The sequence below is a fragment of the Schistocerca americana genome, unplaced genomic scaffold (assembly GCF_021461395.2).
Source record: "Schistocerca americana isolate TAMUIC-IGC-003095 unplaced genomic scaffold, iqSchAmer2.1 HiC_scaffold_24, whole genome shotgun sequence".
Classification (NCBI taxonomy): Eukaryota; Metazoa; Arthropoda; class Insecta; order Orthoptera; family Acrididae; genus Schistocerca; species Schistocerca americana.
The window spans coordinates 4579752-4605446 of NW_025725950.1; positions in this window are offsets into that span (position 1 = coordinate 4579752).

Consider the following 25695-nt stretch of genomic DNA (forward strand, 5'->3'; position numbering starts at 1 on the left):
AAGTAAACTGACTCTTCTTACTGTCTATGTTGTGAACCATTCCTGTGACACTAGTTATAGATTCCGATGCTTCACTTCAGGTTTACTGTAACCCTCTGACCTTCTTATTGACGATGAAACACAGAAATAGCATCGGAATTAAATATAAAAGGCACAATGCCGAGTTATGTACAAGAAGACTGACTCTTCTTACTGTCTATGCTCTGAAGCATTCCTGTGACACTAGTTATAGATTCCGATGCTTTACTTTACGTTTACTGTATCCCTCTGACCTTCTTATTGACGATGAAACACAGAAATTGCATCGGAATTAAATACAAAAGGCACAATGCCGACTTAAGTACAAGAAACTTGACTCTTCTTACTGTCTATGATTTGAACCATCCCTGTGACACTAGTTGTAGATTCCGATGCTTTAGTTCAGGTTTACTGTATCCCTCTGACCTTCTTATTGACGATGAAACACAGAGATTGCATCGGAATAAAATACAAAACGCCCAATGCCAACTTAAGTACAAGTAAACTGACTCTTCTTACTCTCTATGTTTTGAACCATTCCTGTGACACTAGTTATAGATTCCGATGCTTCACTTCAGGTTTACTGTATCCCTCTGACCTGCTTATTGACGATGAAACACAGAAATTGCATCGGAATTAAATACAAAAGGCACAATGCCGAATTAAGTACAAGTAAACTGACTCTTCTTACTGTCTATGTTTTGAAACATTCCTGTGACACTAGTTATAGATTCCGATGCTTGCCTTCAGGTTTACTGTATCCCTCTGACTTTCGTATTGACAATGACACACAGAAATTGCATCGGAATTAAATACAAAACGCACAATGCTAACTTAAGTACAAGAAAACTGACTCTTCTTACTGTCTATGTTATAACCATTCCTGTGACACTAGTTATAGATTCCTATGCTTCACTTCAGGTTTACTGTATCTCTCTGACTTCATATTGACGATGAAACACAGAAATTGCATAGGAATTAAATACAAAAGGCACAATGCCGACTTAAGTACAAGAAATCTGACTCTTCTTACTGTCTATGCTTTGAAGCATTCCTGTGACACTTGTAATAGATTCCGATGCATCACTTCAGGTTTACTGTATCCCTCTGACCTTCATATTGACGATGAAACACAGAAATTGCATCGGAAATAAATACCAAAGGCACAATGCCGACTTAAGTACAAAAAAACTAAGTATTCCTATTGTCTATGTTTGAACCATTCCTGTGACACTAGTTATAGATTACGATGCTTCACTTCAGGTTTTCTGTATCCCTCTGACCTTCTTATTGACGATGAAACACAGAAATTGCATCGGAGTTAAATACAAAAGGCACAATGACGACTTAAGTACAAGAAGACTGACCTTTCTTATTGTCTATGTTTTCAACCATTCCTGTGACACTAGTTATAGATTCCGATGCGTCACATCAGGCTTACTGTAACCCTCTGACCTTCTTATTGACAATGAAACACAAAAATTGCATCGGAATTAAATACTTAAGGCACAATGCCCACTTAAGTACAAGACAACTGACTCTTCTTACTGTCTATGTTTTGAACCATTCCTGTGACACTAGTTATAGATTCCGATGCTTTACTTCAGGTTTACTGTATCCCTCTGACCTTCTTATTGACGATGAAACACAGAAAGTTCATCGGCATCAAATACAAAAGGCACAATGCCGGCTTAAGTACAAGAAAACTGACTCTTCTTACTGTCTATGGTTTGAAACATTCCTGTGACACTAGTTATAGATTCCGATGCTCCACTTCCGGTTTACTGTATACCTCTGTCCATCTTATTGACGATGAAACACAGAAATAGCATCGGAATTCAATACAAAGGCACAATTCCGACTTAAGTACAAGTAAACTGAATCCTCTTACTGTCTATGTTTTGAACCATTCCTGTGACAATAGTTATAAATTCCGATGCTTCACTTCAGGTTTACTGTATCCCTCTGACCTTCGTATCGACGCTGACACACAGAATTTGCATCGGAATTAAATACAAAATGCACAGTGCCGACTTAAGTACAAGAAAACTGACTCTTCTTACTTCCTATGTTTTAACCATTCCTGTGACACTAGTTATAGATTCCGATGCTTCACATCACATTTACTGTATCCCTCTGACCTTCTTATTGACGATGAAACACAGAAATTGCATCGGAATTAAAAACAAATGGCACAATGCCGACTTAAGTACAAGAAAACTGACTCTTCTTACTGTCTATGATTTGAACCATTCCTGTGACACTAGTATAGATTCCGATACTTCACTTCAGGTTTACTGTATCCCTCTGACCTTCTTATTGACGATGAAACACAGAAATTGCATCGGAATTAAATACAAAAGGCACAATGCCCACTTAAGTACAAGACAACTGACACTTCTTACTGTCTATGTTTTGAACCATTCCTGTGACACTAGTTATAGATTCCGATGCTTCACTTCAGGTTTACTGTATCCCTCTGACCTTCCTATTGACGATGAAACACAGAAATTTCATCGGCATTAAATAAAAACGCACAATGCCGGCTTAAGTACAAGAAAACTGACTCTTCTTACTGTCTATGTTTTGAAGCATTCCTGTGACACTAGTTATAGATTTCGATGCTTCACTTCAGGTTTACTGTATCCCTCTGTCCTTCTTATTGACGATGAAATACAGAAATTGCATCGGAATTCAATACAAAGGGCACAATGCCGACTTAAGAACAAGTAAACTGACTCTTCTTACTGTCTATGTTTTGATTTATTCCTGTGACGCTAGTTATAGATTCCGATGCTTCACTTCAGGTTTACTGTACCCCTCTGACTTTCGTATTGACGATGACACACAAAATTGCACCGGAAATTAATACAAAAGGCACAATGCCGACTTAAGAACAAGAAAACTGACTCTTCTTACTGTCTATGTTTTAACTATTCCTGTGACACTAGTTATAGATTCCGAAGCTTCACTTCAGGTTTACTGTATCCCTCTGACCTTCTTATTGACGATGAAACACAGAAAGTGCATCGGAATTAAATACAAATGGCACAATGCCGACTTAAGTACAAGAAAACTGAGTCTTCTTACTGTCTATGTTCTAAACCATTCCTGTGACACTAGTTATAGATTCCGACACTTCACGGACGGTTTACTGCATACCTCCGACCTTCTTCTTTGCGATGAAACACAGAAATTGCATCGGAATTAAATACAAAAGGCACAATGCCCACTTAAGTACAAGACAACTGACTCTTCTTACTGTCTATGTTTTGAACCATTCCCGTGACACTAGATATAGATTCCGATGCTTCACTTTAGGTTTACTGTATCTTTCTGACCTTCTTATTGACGATGAAACACAGAAATTTCATCAGCATTAAATACAAAATGCACAATGCCCACTTAAGTACAAGACAACTGACTCTTCTTACTGTCTATGTTTTGAACCATTCCTGTGACACTAGTTATAGATTCCGATGCTTTACTTCATGTTTACTGTATCCATCTGACCTTCTTATTGACGATGAAACACAGAAAGTTCATCGGCATTAAATACAAAAGGCACAATGCCGGCTTAAGTACAAGAAAACTGGCTCTTCTTACTGTCTATGTTCTGAAGCATTCCTGTGACACTAGTTATAGATTCCGATGCTTTACTTTACGTTTACTGTATCCCTCTGACCTTCTTATTGACGATGAAACACAGAAATTGCATCGGAATTAAATACAAAAGGCACAATGCCGACTTAAGTACAAGAAACTTGACTCTTCTTACTGTCTATGATTTGAACCATCCCTGTGACACTAGTTATAGATTCCGATGCTTTAGTTCAGGTTTACTGTATCCCTCTGACCTTCTTATTGACGATGAAACACAGAGATTGCATCGGAATAAAATACAAAACGCCCAATGCCAACTTAAGTACAAGTAAACTGACTCTCCTTACTCTCTATGTTTTGAACCATTCCTGTGACACTAGTTATAGATTCCGATGCTTCACTTCAGGTTTACTGTATCCCTCTGACCTGCTTATTGACGATGAAACACAGAAATTGCATCGGAATTAAATACAAAAGGCACAATGCCGAATTAAGTACAAGTAAACTGACTCTTCTTACTGTCTATGTTTTGAAACATTCCTGTGACACTAGTTATAGATTCCGATGCTTGCCTTCAGGTTTACTGTATCCCTCTGACTTTCGTATTGACAATGACACACAGAAATTGCATCGGAATTAAATACAAAACGCACAATGCTAACTTAAGTACAAGAAAACTGACTCTTCTTACTGTCTATGTTATAACCATTCCTGTGACACTAGTTATAGATTCCTATGCTTCACTTCAGGTTTACTGTATCTCTCTGACTTCATATTGACGATGAAACACAGAAATTGCATCGGAATTAAATACAAAAGGCACAATGCCGACTTAAGTACAAGAAATCTGACTCTTCTTACTGTCTATGCTTTGAAGCATTCCTGTGACACTTGTAATAGATTCCGATGCATCACTTCAGGTTTACTGTATCCCTCTGACCTTCATATTGACGATGAAACACAGAAATTGCATCGGACATAAATACCAAAGGCACAATGCCGACTTAAGTACAAAAAAACTAAGTATTCCTATTGTCTATGTTTGAACCATTCCTGTGACACTAGTTATAGATTCCGATGCTTCACTTCAGGTTTACTGTATCCCTCTGACCTGCTTATTGACGATGAAACACAGAAATTGCATCGGAATTAAATACAAAAGGCACAATGCCGAATTAAGTACAAGTAAACTGACTCTTCTTACTGTCTATGTTTTGAAACATTCCTGTGACACTAGTTATAGATTCCGATGCTTGCCTTCAGGTTTACTGTATCCCTCTGACTTTCGTATTGACAATGACACACAGAAATTGCATCGGAATTAAATACAAAACGCACAATGCTAACTTAAGTACAAGAACACTGACTCTTCTTACTGTCTATGTTATAACCATTCCTGTGACACTAGTTATAGATTCCTATGCTTCACTTCAGGTTTACTGTATCTCTCTGACTTCATATTGACGATGAAACACAGAAATTGCATCGGAATTAAATACAAAAGGCACAATGCCGACTTAAGTGCAAGAAGACTGACCTTTCTTACTGTCTATGTTTTCAACCATTCCTGTGACACTAGTTATAGATTCCGATGCGTCACATCAGGCTTACTGTATCCCTCTGACCTTCTTATTGACGATGAAACACAGAAATTGCATCGGAATTAAATACAAAAGGCACAATGCCCACTTAAGTACAAGACAACTGACACTTCTTACTGTCTATGTTTTGAACCATTCCTGTGACACTAGTTATAGATTCCGATGCTTCACTTCAGGTTTACTGTATCCCTCTGACCTTCCTATTGACGATGAAACACAGAAATTTCATCGGCATTAAATAAAAACGCACAATGCCGGCTTAAGTACAAGAAAACTGACTCTTCTTACTGTCTATGTTTTGAAGCATTCCTGTGACACTAGTTATAGATTTCGATGCTTCACTTCAGGTTTACTGTATCCCTCTGACCTTCTTATTGACGATGAAACACAGAAATTGCATCGGAATTAAATACAAAAGGCACAATGCCCACTTAAGTACAAGACAACTGACACTTCTTACTGTCTATGTTTTGAACCATTCCTGTGACACTAGTTATAGATTCCGATGCTTCACTTCAGGTTTACTGTACCCCTCTGACTTAAGTATTGACGATGACACACAAAATTGCACCGGAAGTTAATACAAAAGGCACAATGCCGACTTAAGAACAAGAAAACTGACTCTTCTTACTGTCTATGTTTTAACTATTCCAGTGACACTAGTTATAGATTCCGAAGCTTCACTTCAGGTTTACTGTATCCCTCTGACCTTCTTATTGACGATGAAACACAGAAAGTGCATCGGAATTAAATACAAATGGCACAATGCCGACTTAAGTACAAGAAAACTGAGTCTTCTTACTGTCTATGTTCTGAACCATTCCTGTGACACTAGTTATAGATTCCGACACTTCACGGCAGGTTTACTGTATACCTCCGACCTTCTTCTTTGCGATGAAACACAGAAATTGCATCGGAATTAAATACAAAAGGCACAATGCCCACTTAAGTACAAGACAACTGACTCTTCTTACTGTCTATGTTTTGAACCATTCCTGTGACACTAGATATAGATTCCGATGCTTCACTTTAGGTTTACTGTATCTTTCTGACCTTCTTATTGACGATGAAACACAGAAATTTCATCAGCATTAAATACAAAATGCACAATGCCCACTTAAGTACAAGACAACTGACTCTTCTTACTGTCTATGTTTTGAACCATTCCTGTGACACTAGTTATAGATTCCGATGTTTACTTCAGGTTTACTGTATCCATCTGACCTTCTTATTGACGATGAAACACAGAAAGTTCATCGGCATTAAATACAAAAGGCACAATGCCGGCTTAAGTACAAGAAAACTGGCTCTTCTTACTGTCTATGATTTGAAACATTCCTGTGATACTAGTTATAGATTCCATTGCTCCACTTCCAGTTTACTGTATACCTCTGTCCTTCTTATTGACGATGAAACACAGAAATAGCATCGGAAATCAATACAAACGCACAATGCCGACTTATGTACAAGTAAACTGAATCCTCTTACTGTCTATGTTTTGAACCAATCCTGTGACACTAGTTATAAATTCCGATGCTTCACTTCAGGTTTACTGTATCCCTCTGACCTTCGTATCGACGCTGACACACAGAAATTGCATCGGAATTAAATACAAAATGCACAGTGCCGACTTAAGTACAAGAAAACTGACTCTTCTTACTTTCTAAGTTTTAACCATTCCTGTGACACTAGTTATAGATTCCGATGCTTCACATCACATTTACTGTATCCCTCTGACCTTCTTATTGACGATGAAACACAGAAATTGCATCGGGAGTAAAAACAAATGGCACAATGCCGACTTAAGTACAAGAAAACTGACTCATCTTACTATCTATGATTTCAACCATTCTAGTGACACTAGTATAGATTCCGATACTTCACATCAGGTTTACTGTATCCCTCTGACCTTCTTATTGACGATGAAACACAGAAATTGCATCGGAATTAAATACAAAAGGCACAATGCCCACTTAAGTACAAGACAACTGACACTTCTTACTGTCTATGTTTTGAACCATTCCTGTGACACTAGTTATAGATTCCGATGCTTCACTTCAGGTTTACTGTATCCCTCTGACCTTCCTATTGACGATGAAACACAGAAATTTCATCGGCATTAAATACAAAACGCACAATGCCGGATTAAGTACAAGAAAACTGACTCTTCTTACTGTCTATGTTTTGAAACATTCCTGTGACACTAGTTATAGATTCCGATGCTTCACTTCAGGTGTACTGTATCCCTCTGTCCTTCTTATTGACGATGAAATACAGAAATTGCATCGGAATTCAATACAAAGGGCACAATGCCGACTTAAGGACAAGTTAACTGACTCTTCTTACTGTCTATGTTTTGATCCATTCCTGTGACGCTAGTTATAGATTCCGTTGCTTCACTTCAGGTTTACTGTACCCCTCTGATTTTCGTATTGACGATGACACACAAAATTGCACCGGAAACTAATACAAGAGGCACAATGCCGACTTAAGAACAAGAAAACTGACTCTTCTTACTGCCTATGTTTTAACTATTCCTGTGACACTAGTTATAGATTCCGAAGCTTCACTTCAGGTTTACTGTATCCCTCTGACCTTCTTATTGACGATGAAACACAGAAATTGCATCGGAATTAAATACAAATAGCACAATGCCGACTTAAGTATAAGAAAACTGTCCCTTTTTACTGTCTATGTTTTGAAACATTCCTGTGACATTAGTTATAGATTCCGATGCTTCATTTCAGGTTTACTGTATCCCTCTGACCTTCTCAATGACGATGAAACACAGAAATTGCATCGGAATTAAATACCAAAGGCACAATGCCGACTTAAGTACAAAAAAACTAAGTATTCCTATTGTCTATGTTTGAACCATTCCTGTGACACTAGTTATAGATTACGATGCTTCACTTCAGGTTTTCTGTACCCCTCTGACCTTCTTATTGACGATGAAACACAGAAATTGCATCGGTGTTAAATACAAAAGGCACAATGACGACTTAAGTACAAGAAGACTGACCTTTCTTACTGTCTATGTTTTGAACCATTCCTGTGACACTAGTTATAGATTCCGATGCGTCACATCAGGCTTACTGTAACCCTCTGACCTTCTTATTGACAATGAAACACAGAAATTGCATCGGAATTAAATACAAAAGGCACAATGCCGAGTTATGTACAAGAGGACTGACTCTTCTTACTGTCTATGTTTTGAACAATTCCTGTGACACTAGTTATAGATTCCGATGCTTCACTTTACGTTTACTGTATCCCTCTGACCTTCTTATTGACGATGAAACACAGAAATTGCGTCGGAATTATATACAAAAGGCACAATGCCGACTTAAGTACAAGAAAATAGACTCTTCTTACTGTCTATGTTTTGAACCATTCCTGTGACACTAGTTACAGATTACGATGCTTCACTTCAGGTTCACTGTATCCCTCAGACTTCTTATTGACGATGAAACACAGAAATTGCACCGCAATGAAATACAAAACGCACAATGCCAACTTAAGTTCAAGTAAACTGACCCTTCTTACTGTCTATGTTTTGAACCATTCCTGTGACACTAGTTATGGATTCCGATGCTTCACTTCAGGTTTACTGTATCCCTCTGACCTTCTTATTGACGATGAAACACAGAAATTGCATCGGAATTAATTACAAAAGGCACAATGCCGAATTAAGTACAAGTAAACTGACTCTTCTTACTGTCTATGTTTTGAACTATTCCTGTGACACTAGTTATAGATTCCGATGCTTCACTTCAGGTTTACTGTATCCCTCTGACCTTCTTATTGACGATGAAATACAGAAATTGCGTCGGAATTGAAAACAAAGGGCACGATGCCGACTTAAGTACAAATAAACTGACCCTTCTTACTGTCTATGTTTTGAACCACTCCTGTGACACCAGTTGTAGATTCCGATGCTTCACTTCAGGTTTACTGTATCCCTCTGGCTTTCTTATTGACGATGAAACACAGAAATTGCATTGGTATTAAATACGAAAGGCACAATGCAGACGTAAGTACAAGAAAACAGACTCTTCTTACTGTATATGCTATAACCATGCCTGTGACAGTAGTTGTAGATTCCGATGCTTCACTTCAGGTTTACTGTATCCCTCTGACCTTCGTATTGACGATGAAACACAGAAATTGCATCTGAATCAAATACAAATGGCACAATGCCGAATTAAGTACAAGAAATCTGACTCATGTTACTGTCTATGTTTTGAACCATTCCTGTGACACTACTTATAGATTCCGATACATCACTTCAGGTTTACTGTATCCCTCTGACCTTCATATTGACGATGAAACACAGAAATTGCATCGGAATTAAATACAAAAGGCACAATGCCGACTTAATTATAAGAAAGCTGACTCTTCTTACTGTATATGCTTTGAACCATTCCTGTATCACTAGTTATAGATTCCGATGCTTCACTTCAGGTTTACTGTATCCCTCTGACCTTCTTATTGACGATGAAGCACAGAAATTACATCGGAATTAAATACAAAAGGCACAATGCCGAATTAAGTACAAGTAAACTGACTCTTCTTACTGTCTATGTTGTGAACCATTCCTGTGACACTAGTTATAGATTCCGATGCTTCACTTCAGGTTTACTGTAACCCTCTGACCTTCTTATTGACGATGAAACACAGAAATAGCATCGGAATTAAATATAAAAGGCACAATGCCGAGTTATGTACAAGAAGACTGACTCTTCTTACTGTCTATGTTCTGAAGCATTCCTGTGACACTAGTTATAGATTCCGATGCTTTACTTTACGTTTACTGTATCCCTCTGACCTTCTTATTGACGATGAAACACAGAAATTGCATCGGAATTAAATACAAAAGGCACAATGCCGACTTAAGTACAAGAAACTTGACTCTTCTTACTGTCTATGATTTGAACCATCCCTGTGACACTAGTTATAGATTCCGATGCTTTAGTTCAGGTTTACTGTATCCCTCTGACCTTCTTATTGACGATGAAACACAGAGATTGCATCGGAATAAAATACAAAACGCCCAATGCCAACTTAAGTACAAGTAAACTGACTCTTCTTACTCTCTATGTTTTGAACCATTCCTGTGACACTAGTTATAGATTCCGATGCTTCACTTCAGGTTTACTGTATCCCTCTGACCTGCTTATTGACGATGAAACACAGAAATTGCATCGGAATTAAATACAAAAGGCACAATGCCGAATTAAGTACAAGTAAACTGACTCTTCTTACTGTCTATGTTTTGAAACATTCCTGTGACACTAGTTATAGATTCCGATGCTTGCCTTCAGGTTTACTGTATCCCTCTGACTTTCGTATTGACAATGACACACAGAAATTGCATCGGAATTAAATACAAAACGCACAATGCTAACTTAAGTAGAAGAAAACTGACTCTTCTTACTGTCTATGTTATAACCATTCCTGTGACACTAGTTATAGATTCCTATGCTTCACTTCAGGTTTACTGCATCTCTCTGACTTCATATTGACGATGAAACACAGAAATTGCATCGGAATTAAATACAAAAGGCACAATGCCGACTTAAGTACAAGAAATCTGACTCTTCTTACTGTCTATGCTTTGAAGCATTCCTGTGACACTTGTAATAGATTCCGATGCATCACTTCAGGTTTACTGTATCCCTCTGACCTTCATATTGACGATGAAACACAGAAATTGCATCGGAAATAAATACCAAAGGCACAATGCCGACTTAAGTACAAGTAAACTGAATCCTCTTACTGTCTATGTCTTGAACCATTCCTGTGACAATAGTTATAAATTCCGATGCTTCACTTCAGGTTTACTGTATCCCTCTGACCTTCGTATCGACGCTGACACACAGAAATTGCATCGGAATTAAATACAAAATGCACAGTGCCGACTTAAGTACAAGAAAACTGACTCTTCTTACTTCCTATGTTTTAACCATTCCTGTGACACTAGTTATAGATTCCGATGCTTCACATCACATTTACTGTATCCCTCTGACCTTCTTATTGACGATGAAACACAGAAATTGCATCGGAATTAAAAACAAATGGCACAATGCCGACTTAAGTACAAGAAAACTGACTCTTCTTACTGTCTATGATTTGAACCATTCCTGTGACACTAGTATAGATTCCGATACTTCACTTTAGGTTTACTGTATCCCTCTGACCTTCTTATTGACGATGAAACACAGAAATTGCATCGGAATTAAATACAAAAGGCACAATGCCCACTTAAGTACAAGACAACTGACACTTCTTACTGTCTATGTTTTGAACCATTCCTGTGACACTAGTTATAGATTCCGATGCTTCACTTCAGGTTTACTGTATCCCTCTGACCTTCCTATTGACGATGAAACACAGAAATTTCATCGGCATTAAATAAAAACGCACAATGCCGGCTTAAGTACAAGAAAACTGACTCTTCTTACTGTCTATGTTTTGAAGCATTCCTGTGACACTAGTTATAGATTCCGATGCTTCACTTCAGGTTTACTGTATCCCTCTGTCCTTCTTATTGACGATGAAATACAGAAATTGCATCGGAATTCAATACAAAGGGCACAATGCCGACTTAAGAACAAGTAAACTGACTCTTCTTACTGTCTATGTTTTGATTTATTCCTGTGACGCTAGTTATAGATTCCGATGCTTCACTTCAGGTTTACTGTACCCCTCTGACTTTCGTATTGACGATGACACACAAAATTGCACCGGAAATTAATACAAAAGGCACAATGCCGACTTAAGAACAAGAAAACTGACTCTTCTTACTGTCTATGTTTTAACTATTCCTGTGACACTAGTTATAGATTTCGAAGCTTCACTTCAGGTTTACTGTATCCCTCTGACCTTCTTATTGACGATGAAACACAGAAAGTGCATCGGAATTAAATACAAATGGCACAATGCCGACTTAAGTACAAGAAAACTGAGTCTTCTTACTGTCTATGTTTTGAACCATTCCTGTGACACTAGTTATAGATTCCGACACTTCACAGCAGGTTTACTGTATACCTCCGACCTTCTTCTTTGCGATGAAACACAGAAATTGCATCGGAATTAAATACAAAAGGCACAATGCCCACTTAAGTACAAGACAACTGACTCTTCTTACTGTCTATGTTTTGAACCATTCCTGTGACACTAGATATAGATTCCGATGCTTCACTTTAGGTTTTCTGTATCTTTCTGACCTTCTTAGTGACGATGAAACACAGAAATTTCATCAGCATTAAATACAAAATGCACAATGCCCACTTAAGTACAAGACAACTGACTCTTCTTACTGTCTATGTTTTGAACCATTCCTGTGACACTAGTTATAGATTCCGATGCTTTACTTCAGGTTTACTGTATCCATCTTACCTTCTTATTGACGATGAAACACAGAAAGTTCATCGGCATTAAATACAAAAGGCACAATGCCGGCTTAAGTACAAGAAAACTGGCTCTTCTTACTGTCTATGATTTGAAACATTCCTGTGATACTAGTTATAGATTCCATTGCTCCACTTCCGGTTTACTGTATACCTCTGTCCTTCTTATTGACGATGAAACACAGAAATAGCATCGGAAATCAATACAAACGCACAATGCCGACTTATGTACAAGTAAACTGAATCCTCTTACTGTCTATGTTTTGAACCAATCCTGTGACACTAGTTATAAATTCCGATGCTTCACTTCAGGTTTACTGTATCCCTCTGACCTTCGTATCGACGCTGACACACAGAAATTGCATCGGAATTAAATACAAAATGCACAGTGCCGACTTAAGTACAAGAAAACTGACTCTTCTTACTTTCTAAGTTTTAACCATTCCTGTGACACTAGTTATAGATTCCGATGCTTCACATCACATTTACTGTATCCCTCTGACCTTCTTATTGACGATGAAACACAGAAATTGCATCGGGAGTAAAAACAAATGGCACAATGCCGACTTAAGTACAAGAAAACTGACTCTTCTTACTACCTATGATTTCAACCATTCTAGTGACACTAGTATAGATTCCGATACTTCACTTCAGGTTTACTGTATCCCTCTGACCTTCTTATTGACGATGAAACACAGAAATTGCATCGGAATTAAATACAAAAGGCACAATGCCCACTTAAGTACAAGACAACTGACACTTCTTACTGTCTATGTTTTGAACCATTCCTGTGACACTAGTTATAGATTCCGATGCTTCACTTCAGGTTTACTGTATCCCTCTGACCTTCCTATTGACGATGAAACACAGAAATTTCATCGGCATTAAATACAAAACGCACAATGCCGGATTAAGTACAAGAAAACTGACTCTTCTTACTGTCTATGTTTTGAAACATTCCTGTGACACTAGTTATAGATTCCGATGCTTCACTTCAGGTGTACTGTGTCCCTCTGTCCTTCTTATTGACGATGAAATACAGAAATTGCATCGGAATTCAATACAAAGGGCACAATGCCGACTTAAGGACAAGTAAACTGACTCTTCTTACTGTCTATGTTTTGATCCATTCCTGTGACGCTAGTTATAGATTCCGTTGCTTCACTTCAGGTTTACTGTACCCCTCTGATTTTCGTATTGACGATGACACACAAAATTGCACCGGAAATTAATACAAGAGGCACAATGACGACTTATAAACAAGAAAACTGACTCTTCTTACTGCCTATGTTTTAACTATTCCTGTGACACTAGTTATAGATTCCGAAGCTTCACTTCGGGTTTACTGTATCCCTCTGACCTTCTTATTGACGATGAAACACAGAAATTGCATCGGAATTAAATACAAATAGCACAATGCCGACTTAAGTATAAGAAAACTGTCCCTTTTTACTGTCTATGTTTTGAAACATTCCTGTGACATTAGTTATAGATTCCGATGCTTCATTTCAGGTTTACTGTATCCCTCTGACCTTCTCAATGACGATGAAACACAGAAATTGCATCGGAATTAAATACAAATGGCACAATGCCGACTTAAGTACAAGAAAACTGACTTTTCTTACTGTCTATGTTTTGAACCATTCCTGTGACACTAGTATAGATTCCGAACTTCACTTCAGGTTTACTGTATCCCTCTGACCTCCTTATTGACGATGAAACACAGAAATTGCATCGGAATTAAATACAAAAAAGGCACAATGCCCACTTAAGTACAAGACAACTGACTCTTCTTACTGTCTATGTTTTGAACCATTCCTGTGACACTAGATATAGATTCCGATGCTTCACTATAGGTTTACTGTATCTTTCTGACCTTCTTATTGACGATGAAACACAGAAATTTCATCAGCATTAAATACAAAATGCACAATGCCACTTAAGTACAAGACAACTGACTCTTCTTACTGTCTATGTTCTGAACCATTCCTGTGACACTAGTTATAGATTCCGATGCTTTACTTCAGGTTTACTGTATCCATCTGACCGTCTTATTGATGATGAAACACAGAAAGTTCATCGGCATTAAATACAAAAGGCACAATGCCGGCTTAAGTACAAGAAAACTGACTCTTCTTACTGTCTATGATTTGAAACATTCCTGTGATACTAGTTATAGATTCCGATGCTCCACTTCCGGTTTACTGTATACCTCTGTCCTTCTTATTGACGATGAAACACAGAAATAGCATCGGAAATCAATACAAAGGCACAATGCCGACTAATGTACAAGTAAACTGAATCCTCTTACTGTCTATGTTTTGAACCAATCCTGTGACACTAGTTATAAATTCCGATGCTTCACTTCAGGTTTACTGTATCCCTCTGACCTTCGTATCGACGGTGACACACAGAAATTGCATCGGAATTAAATACAAAATGCACAGTGCCGACTTAAGTACAAGAAAACTGACTCTTCTTACTTTCTAAGTTTTAACCATTCCTGTGACACTAGTTATAGATTCCGATGCTTCACATCACATTTACTGTATCCCTCTGACCTTCTTATTGACGATGAAACACAGAAATTGCATCGGAATTAAATACAAAAGGCACAATGCCCACTTAAGTACAAGACAACTGACACTTCTTACTGTCTATGTTTTGAACCATTCCTGTGACACTAGTCATAGATTCCGATGCTTCACTTCAGGTTTACTGTATCCCTCTGACCTTCCTATTGACGATGAAACACAGAAATTTCATCGGCATTAAATAAAAACGCACAATGCCGGCTTAAGTACAAGAAAACTGACTCTTCTTACTGTCTATGTTTTGAAGCATTCCTGTGACACTAGTTATAGATTCCGATGCTTCACTTCAGGTTTACTGTATCCCTCTGTCCTTCTTATTGACGATGAAATACAGAAATTGCATCGGAATTCAATACAAAGGGCACAATGCCGACTTAAGAACAAGTAAACTGACTCTTCTTACTGTCTATGTTTTGATTTATTCCTGTGACGCTAGTTATAGATTCCGATGCTTCACTTCAGGTTTACTGTACCCCTCTGACTTTCGTATTGACGATGACACACAAAATTGCACCGGAAATTAATACAAAAGGCACAATGCCGACTTAAGAACAAGAAAACTGACTCTTCTTACTGTCTATGTTTTAACTATTCCTGTGACACTAGTTATAGATTTCGAAGCTTCACTTCAGGTTTACTGTATCCCTCTGACCTTCTTATTGACGATGAAACACAGAAAGTGCATCGGAATTAAATACAAATGGCACAATGCCGACTTAAGTACAAGAAAACTGAGTCTTCTTACTGTCTATGTTTTGAACCATTCCTGTGACACTAGTTATAGATTCCGACACTTCACAGCAGGTTTACTGTATACCTCCGACCTTCTTCTTTGCGATGAAACACAGAAATTGCATCGGAATTAAATACAAAAGGCACAATGCCCACTTAAGTACAAGACAACTGACTCTTCTTACTGTCTATGTTTTGAACCATTCCTGTGACACTAGATATAGATTCCGATGCTTCACTTTAGGTTTTCTGTATCTTTCTGACCTTCTTATTGACGATGAAACACAGAAATTTCATCAGCATTAAATACAAAATGCACAATGCCCACTTAAGTACAAGACAACTGACTCTTCTTACTGTCTATGTTTTAACTATTCCTGTGACACTAGTTATAGATTTCGAAGCTTCACTTCAGGTTTACTGTATCCCTCTGACCTTCTTATTGACGATGAAACACAGAAAGTGCATCGGAATTAAATACAAATGGCACAATGCCGACTTAAGTACAAGAAAACTGAGTCTTCTTACTGTCTATGTTTTGAACCATTCCTGTGACACTAGTTATAGATTCCGACACTTCACAGCAGGTTTACTGTATACCTCCGACCTTCTTCTTTGCGATGAAACACAGAAATTGCATCGGAATTAAATACAAAAGGCACAATGCCCACTTAAGTACAAGACAACTGACTCTTCTTACTGTCTATGTTTTGAACCATTCCTGTGACACTAGATATAGATTCCGATGCTTCACTTTAGGTTTTCTGTATCTTTCTGACCTTCTTATTGACGATGAAACACAGAAATTTCATCAGCATTAAATACAAAATGCACAATGCCCACTTAAGTACAAGACAACTGACTCTTCTTACTGTCTATGTTTTGAACCATTCCTGTGACACTAGTTATAGATTCCGATGCTTTACTTCAGGTTTACTGTATCCATCTGACCTTCTTATTGACGATGAAACACAGAAAGTTCATCGGCATTAAATACAAAAGGCACAATGCCGGCTTAAGTACAAGAAAACTGGCTCTTCTTACTGTCTATGATTTGAAACATTCCTGTGATACTAGTTATAGATTCCATTGCTCCACTTCCGGTTTACTGTATACCTCTGTCCTTCTTATTGACGATGAAACACAGAAATAGCATCGGAAATCAATACAAACGCACAATGCCGACTTATGTACAAGTAAACTGAATCCTCTTACTGTCTATGTTTTGAACCAATCCTGTAACACTAGTTATAAATTCCGATGCTTCACTTCAGGTTTACTGTATCCCTCTGACCTTCGTATCGACGCTGACACACAGAAATTGCATCGGAATTAAATACAAAATGCACAGTGCCGACTTAAGTACAAGAAAACTGACTCTTCTTACTTTCTAAGTTTTAACCATTCCTGTGACACTAGTTATAGATTCCGATGCTTCACATCACATTTACTGTATCCCTCTGACCTTCTTATTGACGATGAAACACAGAAATTGCATCGGGAGTAAAAACAAATGGCACAATGCCGACTTAAGTACAAGAAAACTGACTCTTCTTACTACCTATGATTTCAACCATTCTAGTGACACTAGTATAGATTCCGATACTTCACTTCAGGTTTACTGTATCCCTCTGACCTTCTTATTGACGATGAAACACAGAAATTGCATCGGAATTAAATACAAAAGGCACAATGCCCACTTAAGTACAAGACAACTGACACTTCTTACTGTCTATGTTTTGAACCATTCCTGTGACACTAGTTATAGATTCCGATGCTTCACTTCAGGTTTACTGTATCCCTCTGACCTTCCTATTGACGATGAAACACAGAAATTTCATCGGCATTAAATACAAAACGCACAATGCCGGATTAAGTACAAGAAAACTGACTCTTCTTACTGTCTATGTTTTGAAACATTCCTGTGACACTAGTTATAGATTCCGATGCTTCACTTCAGGTGTACTGTGTCCCTCTGTCCTTCTTATTGACGATGAAATACAGAAATTGCATCGGAATTCAATACAAAGGGCACAATGCCGACTTAAGGACAAGTAAACTGACTCTTCTTACTGTCTATGTTTTGATCCATTCCTGTGACGCTAGTTATAGATTCCGTTGCTTCACTTCAGGTTTACTGTACCCCTCTGATTTTCGTATTGACGATGACACACAAAATTGCACCGGAAATTAATACAAGAGGCACAATGACGACTTATAAACAAGAAAACTGACTCTTCTTACTGCCTATGTTTTAACTATTCCTGTGACACTAGTTATAGATTCCGAAGCTTCACTTCGGGTTTACTGTATCCCTCTGACCTTCTTATTGACGATGAAACACAGAAATTGCATCGGAATTAAATACAAATAGCACAATGCCGACTTAAGTATAAGAAAACTGTCCCTTTTTACTGTCTATGTTTTGAAACATTCCTGTGACATTAGTTATAGATTCCGATGCTTCATTTCAGGTTTACTGTATCCCTCTGACCTTCTCAATGACGATGAAACACAGAAATTGCATCGGAATTAAATACAAATGGCACAATGCCGACTTAAGTACAAGAAAACTGACTTTTCTTACTGTCTATGTTTTGAACCATTCCTGTGACACTAGTATAGATTCCGAACTTCACTTCAGGTTTACTGTATCCCTCTGACTTCCTTATTGACGATGAAACACAGAAATTGCATCGGAATTAAATACAAAAAAGGCACAATGCCCACTTAAGTACAAGACAACTGACTCTTCTTACTGTCTATGTTTTGAACCATTCCTGTGACACTAGATATAGATTCCGATGCTTCACTATAGGTTTACTGTATCTTTCTGACCTTCTTATTGACGATGAAACACAGAAATTTCATCAGCATTAAATACAAAATGCACAATGCCACTTAAGTACAAGACAACTGACTCTTCTTACTGTCTATGTTTTGAAACATTCCTGTGACACTAGTTATAGATTCCGATGCTTTACTTCAGGTTTACTGTATCCATCTGACCGTCTTATTGACGATGAAACACAGAAAGTTCATCGGCATTAAATACAAAAGGCACAATGCCGGCTTAAGTACAAGAAAACTGACTCTTCTTACTGTCTATGATTTGAAACATTCCTGTGATACTAGTTATAGATTCCGATGCTCCACTTCCGGTTTACTGTATACCTCTGTCCTTCTTATTGACGATGAAACACAGAAATAGCATCGGAAATCAATACAAAGGCACAATGCCGACTAATGTACAAGTAAACTGAATCCTCTTACTGTCTATGTTTTGAACCAATCCTGTGACACTAGTTATAAATTCCGATGCTTCACTTCAGGTTTACTGTATCCCTCTGACCTTCGTATCGACGGTGACACACAGAAATTGCATCGGAATTAAATACAAAATGCACAGTGCCGACTTAAGTACAAGAAAACTGACTCTTCTTACTTTCTAAGTTTTAACCATTCCTGTGACACTAGTTATAGATTCCGATGCTTCACATCACATTTACTGTATCCCTCTGACCTTCTTATTGACGATGAAACACAGAAATTGCATCGGAATTAAATACAAAAGGCACAATGCCCACTTAAGTACAAGACAACTGACACTTCTTACTGTCTATGTTTTGAACCATTCCTGTGACACTAGTCATAGATTCCGATGCTTCACTTCAGGTTTACTGTATCCCTCTGACCTTCCTATTGACGATGAAACACAGAAATTTCATCGACATTAAATACAAAACGCACAATGCCGGATTAAGTGCAAGAAAACTGACTCTTCTTATTTTATTTATTTATTTTATTTATTTATTTATTGTTCCGTGGGACCACATTTAGGAGAAGTCTCCATGGTCATGGAACGAGTCAATACATGAAATTATAACACGATTGTAGAAACAGATAAAATGAAATATAAGAAACATATTCAGGCGACAAGTCGTTAGCTTAAATAAAGAAAATCAAAAATGTACACTGGAATTTGCTTAATTTTGTATCTCTTCCAGGAGCTCCTCGACAGAATAGAAGGAGTGAACCATGAGGAAACTCTTCAGTTTAGACTTAAAAGTGTTTGGGCTACTGCTAAGATTTTTGAGTTCTTGTGGTAGCTTATTGAAAATGGATGCAGCAGAATACTGCACTCCTTTCTGCACAAGAGTCAAGGAAGTGCATTCCACATGCAGATTTGATTTCTGCCGAGTATTAACTGAGTGAAAGCTGCTAACTCTTGGGAATAAGCTAATATTGCTAACAACAAACGACATTAAAGAAAATACATACTGTGAGGGCAATGTCAAAATTCCCAGACTATTGAATAGGGGTCGACAAGAGGTTTTCGAACTTACACCATACATAGCTCGAACAGCCCGTTTTTGAGCCAAAAATACCCTTTTTGAATCAGAAGAATTACCCCAAAAAATAATACCATATGACATAAGCGTATGAAAATATGCGAAGTATACTACTTTTCGTGTTGAAATGTCACTTATTTCAGATACTGTTCTAATGGTAAATAAAGCGGCATTTAGTTTCTGAACAAGATCCTGAACATGGGCTTTCCACAACAGCTTACTATCTATCTGTACGCCTAGGAACTTGAACTGTTCCGTCTCGCTTATAACATGCCCATCCTGTCTGATTAAAATGTCAGTTCTTGTTGAATTGTGGGTTAGAAACTGTAAAAACTGAGTCTTACTGTGATTTAGCATCAAATTATTTTCCACAAGCCACGAACTTATATCATGAACTACATTATTTGATAATGTTTCAATATTACACACAAGATCCTTCACTACCAAGGTGGTGTCATCAGCAAACAGAAATATTTTTAAATCACCTGTAATACTAGAAGGCATATCATTTACATAAATAAGGAACAGCAGTGGCCCCAGCACCGACCCTTGGGGAACGCCCCATTTAACAGTGCCCCATTGGGACTGAACATCATTACCACTCTCAATATTGCGGAGGATTACCTTCTGCTTTCTGTTCTTAAAGTAGGAGGCGAACCAATTGTAAGCTACTCCCCTTACTCCATAATGTTCCAACTTCTGCAGTAATATTTTGTGGTCAACACAGTCAAAAGCCTTCGTTAAATCAAAGAAAATACCTAACGTTCGCAACCTTTTATTTAATCCGTCCAAAACCTCACAGAGAAAAGAGACTATAGCATTTTCAGTTGTTAAACCGTTTCTAAAACCAAACTGTACATTTGACAGCAAATTATGTGAATTTAAATGCTGCAGTAACCTTGTATATACAACCCTCTCAATAACTTTAGCAAACACTGATGGCATAGAAATAGGTCTATAATTGTCAACATTATCCCTGTCTCCCTTTTTATAAAGTGGCTTCACTACCGAGTACTTTAATCGGTCAGGAAACCGACCACTCCTAAAGGAAAAGTTACAGATATGGCTAAGTACTGAGCTAACATACGTGGAACAATACTTCAGTATTCTGCTAGATACCCCGTCATATCCATGAGAGTTCTTGGTCTTTAGTGATTTAATTATTAACTCAATCTCCCTCTTGTCAGTATCATGGAGGAGCATTTCAGGTAACAGTCTCGGAACACTTTTTTCTAAGAGCGCTATATGATTCCCTGTTGGGACTAGGTTTCTATTTAGTTCACCTGCTATATTCAGAAAGTGATTATTAAGTACTGAACATATATGCGACTTATCAGTAACACGGACATCCCCACTACGCACTGATTCTATATTCTCGACCTGTCTCTGCAGACCAGCCACTTCCTTTACGACTGACCATATGGTTTTAATTTTATCCTGAGACTTAGCTATTCTATCTGCATACCACATACTTTTTGCCTTCCTAATAACTTTTTTAAGCACCTTACAATACTGTTTGTAATGGGCTGCTGCATTTAGATTTTGACTGATTCTAACGTTTTGATATAATTGACACTTTGTTCTACAAGATATTCTTATCCCTTTAGTCAGCCACCCAGGCTGCCTGTTTGTGCTGGTACCCTGTTTTGAACGTTCTAACGGAAAGCAACTTTCAAAGAGCACGAGAAAAGTCTTGAGGAAAGCATTATATTTATCGTCTACTGTATCAGCACTATAAACATCTTGCCACTCTTGTTCCTTGATAAGGTTTACAAAAGTCTGTACAGCAACTGGATCAGCTTTCCTAAAACGTTGGTAACTATATTTAACATGTGTTGCAGCACAAAAAACTTTTAGACTTAAAATTTGTGCATCATGATCTGAAAGGCCATTCACCTTTTTGCTAACAGAATGCCCTTCTAATAATGACGAATGAACAAAAATATTGTCTATGGTTGTTCTACTGTTCCCTTGCACTCTCGTTGGAAAGAATACGGTTTGCATAAGATTATATGAATTAAGGAGGTCTACCAGCATCCTTTTCCTTGCACAATCACTTATACAATTAATATTGAAGTCACCACATATAACTAACTTTTTGTATTTCCTATAAAGTGAACCAAGAACCTCCTCTAGCTTTAGCAAAAATGTTGTGAAATCGGAGTCTGGGGATCTATAAATAACAACAGTAAGAAGTTTAGCTCCACTAAATTTAACCACACCTGCACAACAATCAAACACCTTTTCAGTGCAGTACTTTGAAACATCAATTGACTCAAATGGGATACCGTTTTTCACATACATGGCTACTCCCCCACACCGCAAAGAGCTCCTAGAAAAGCTGCCAGCCAACCTGTATCCTGGTAAAGGAAGCCTCTGAATTATCTCCTTATTTAAGAAGTGTTCAGATATACCAATAATTTCAGAGTCAACATCTATAAGCAGTTCACTAACTTTATCTCTAATACCTTGTATATTTTGATGAAATATACTAATTCCCTCATTAATCGGATACCCAAGCTTTGTAGAGAGTGGTTTCTTTGTTAGAGAGACTTCCCTTAAGCAGGAATACCTATCAGCTGACTTCAATCTAAAAAAGGTACAGCTCTAACACCCACAACTACCGGAATTTTCCCATGAGTGATCCCACCACCCCCACCTATGCTGTCACCTATAAGTTTTGCCAACCTCCCCTTCCCATACCTGTTGAGGTGCAGGCCATGTCTAGTGAAACCCGTCCTACTGATAGACTCCACCGACACAACTGAAATGTGACTCATGCCTTCTGTCATCAGCGCACCCCCAAGTCTCATGTTATTACGCCTGACGGCTATATTAAGATGAGGCCGATCGTGACGCTGAAACAGTTCCACGAAATGCACATTCGTGTTGCCAGTCTGAGTGGCTATCTTTTCCAGGTCACCATCTATGTCATACTGTCTATGTTTTGAAACATTCCTGTGACACTAGTTATAGATTCCGATGCTTCACTTCAGGTTTACTGTATCCCTCTGTCCTTCTTATTGGCGATGAAATACAGAAATTGCATCGGAATTCAATACAAAGGGCACAATGCCGACTTAAGAACAAATAAACTGACTCTTCTTACTGTCTATGTTTTGATCCATTCCTGTGACGCTAGTTATAGATTCCGTTGCTTCACTTCAGGTTTACTGTACCCCTCTGATTTTCGTATTGACGATGACACACAAAATTGCACCGGAAATTAATACAAGAGGCACAATGCCGACTTAAGAACAAGAAAACTGACTCTTCTTACTGTCTATGTTTTAACTATTCCTGTGACACTAGTTATAGATTCCGAAGCTTCACTTCAGGTTTACTGTATCCCTCTGACCTTCTTATTGACGATGAAACACAGAAATTGCATCGGAATTAAATACAAATGGCACAATGCCGACTTAAGTACAAGAAAACTGAGTCTTCTTACTGTCTATGTTCTGAACCATTCCTGTGACACTAGTTATAGATTCCGACACTTCACTTCAGGTTTACTGTATACCTCTGACCTTCTTATTTGCGATGAAACACAGAAATTGCATCGGAATTAAATACAAAGTGCACAATGCCCACTTAAGTACAAGACAACTGACTCTTCTTACTGTCTATGTTTAGAACCATTCCTGTGATACTAGTTATAGATTCCGATGCTTCACTTTAGGTTTACTGTATCCCTCTGACCTTCTTATTGACGATGAAACACAGAAATTTCATCAGCATTAAATACAAAATGCACAATGCCGGCTTAAGTATAAGAAAACTGTCCCTTTTTACTGTCTATGTTTTGAAACATTCCTGTGACACTAGTTATAGATTCCGATGCTTCACTTCAGGTTTACTGTATCCCTCTGACCTTCTTAATGACGATGAAACACAGAAATTGCATCGGAATTAAATACAAATGGCACAATGCCGACTTAAGTACAAGAAAACTGACTCTTCTTACTGTCTATGTTTTGAACCATTCCTGTGACACTAGTACAGATTCCGAACTTCACTTCAGGTTTACTGTATCCCTCTGACCTCCTTATTGACGATGAAACACAGAAATTGCATCGGAATTAAATACAAAAGGCACAATGCCTACTTAAGTACAAGACAAGTGACTCTTTTTACTGTATATGTTTTGAACCATTCCTGTGACACTAGTTATTGATTCTGATGCTTCACTTCAGGTTTACAGTATCCCTCTGACCTTCCTATTGACGATGAAACACAGAAATTTCATCGGCATTAAATACAAAGGGCACAATGCCGGCTTAAGTACAAGAAAACTGACTCTTCTTACTGTCTATGTATTGAAACATTCCTGTGACACTAGTTATAGGTTCCAATGCTTCACTTCAGGTTTACTGTATCCCTCTGACCTTCTTATAGACGATGAAATTCAGAAATTGCATCGGAATTCAATACAAAAGGCACAATGCTGATATATGTACAAGTAAACTGACTCTCCTTACTGTCTATGTTTTGAACCATTCCTGTGACACTAGTTATAGATTCTGATGCTTCACTTCGAGTTTACTGTATCCCTCTGACCTTCGTATTTTTGATGACACAAAAAATTGCATCGGAATTAAATACAAAAGGCACAATGCCGACTTAAGTACAAGAAATCTGACTCTTCTTACTGTCTATGTTTTGAACCATTCCTGTGACACTAGTATAGATTCCGAACTTCACTTCAGGTTTACTGTATCCCTCTGACATCCTTATTGACGATGAAACACAGAAATTGCATCGGAATTAAATACAAAAGGCACAATGCCAACTTAAGTACAAGACAACTGACTCTTCTTACTGTCTATGTTTTGAACCATTCCTGTGACACTAGATATAGATTCCGATGCTTCACTTTAGGTTTACTGTATCTTTCTGACCTTCTTATTGACGATGAAACACAGAAATTTCATCAGCATTAAATACAAAATGCACAATGCCCACTTAAGTACAAGACAACTGACTCTTCTTACTGTCTATGTTTTGAACCATTCCTGTGACACTAGTTATAGATTCCGATGCTTTACTTCAGGTTTACTGTATCCATCTGACCTTCTTATTGACGATGAAACACAGAAAGTTCATCGGCATTAAATACAAAAGGCACAATGCCGGCTTAAGTACAAGAAAACTGACTCTTCTTACTGTCTATGATTTGAAACATTCCTGTGATACTAGTTATAGATTCCGATGCTCCACTTCCGGTTTACTGTATACCTCTGTCCTTCTTATTGACGATGAAACACAGAAATAGCATCGGAAATCAATACAAAGGCACAATGCCGACTTATGTACAAGTAAACTGAATCCTCTTACTGTCTATGTTTTGAACCAATCCTGTGACACTAGTTATAAATTCCGA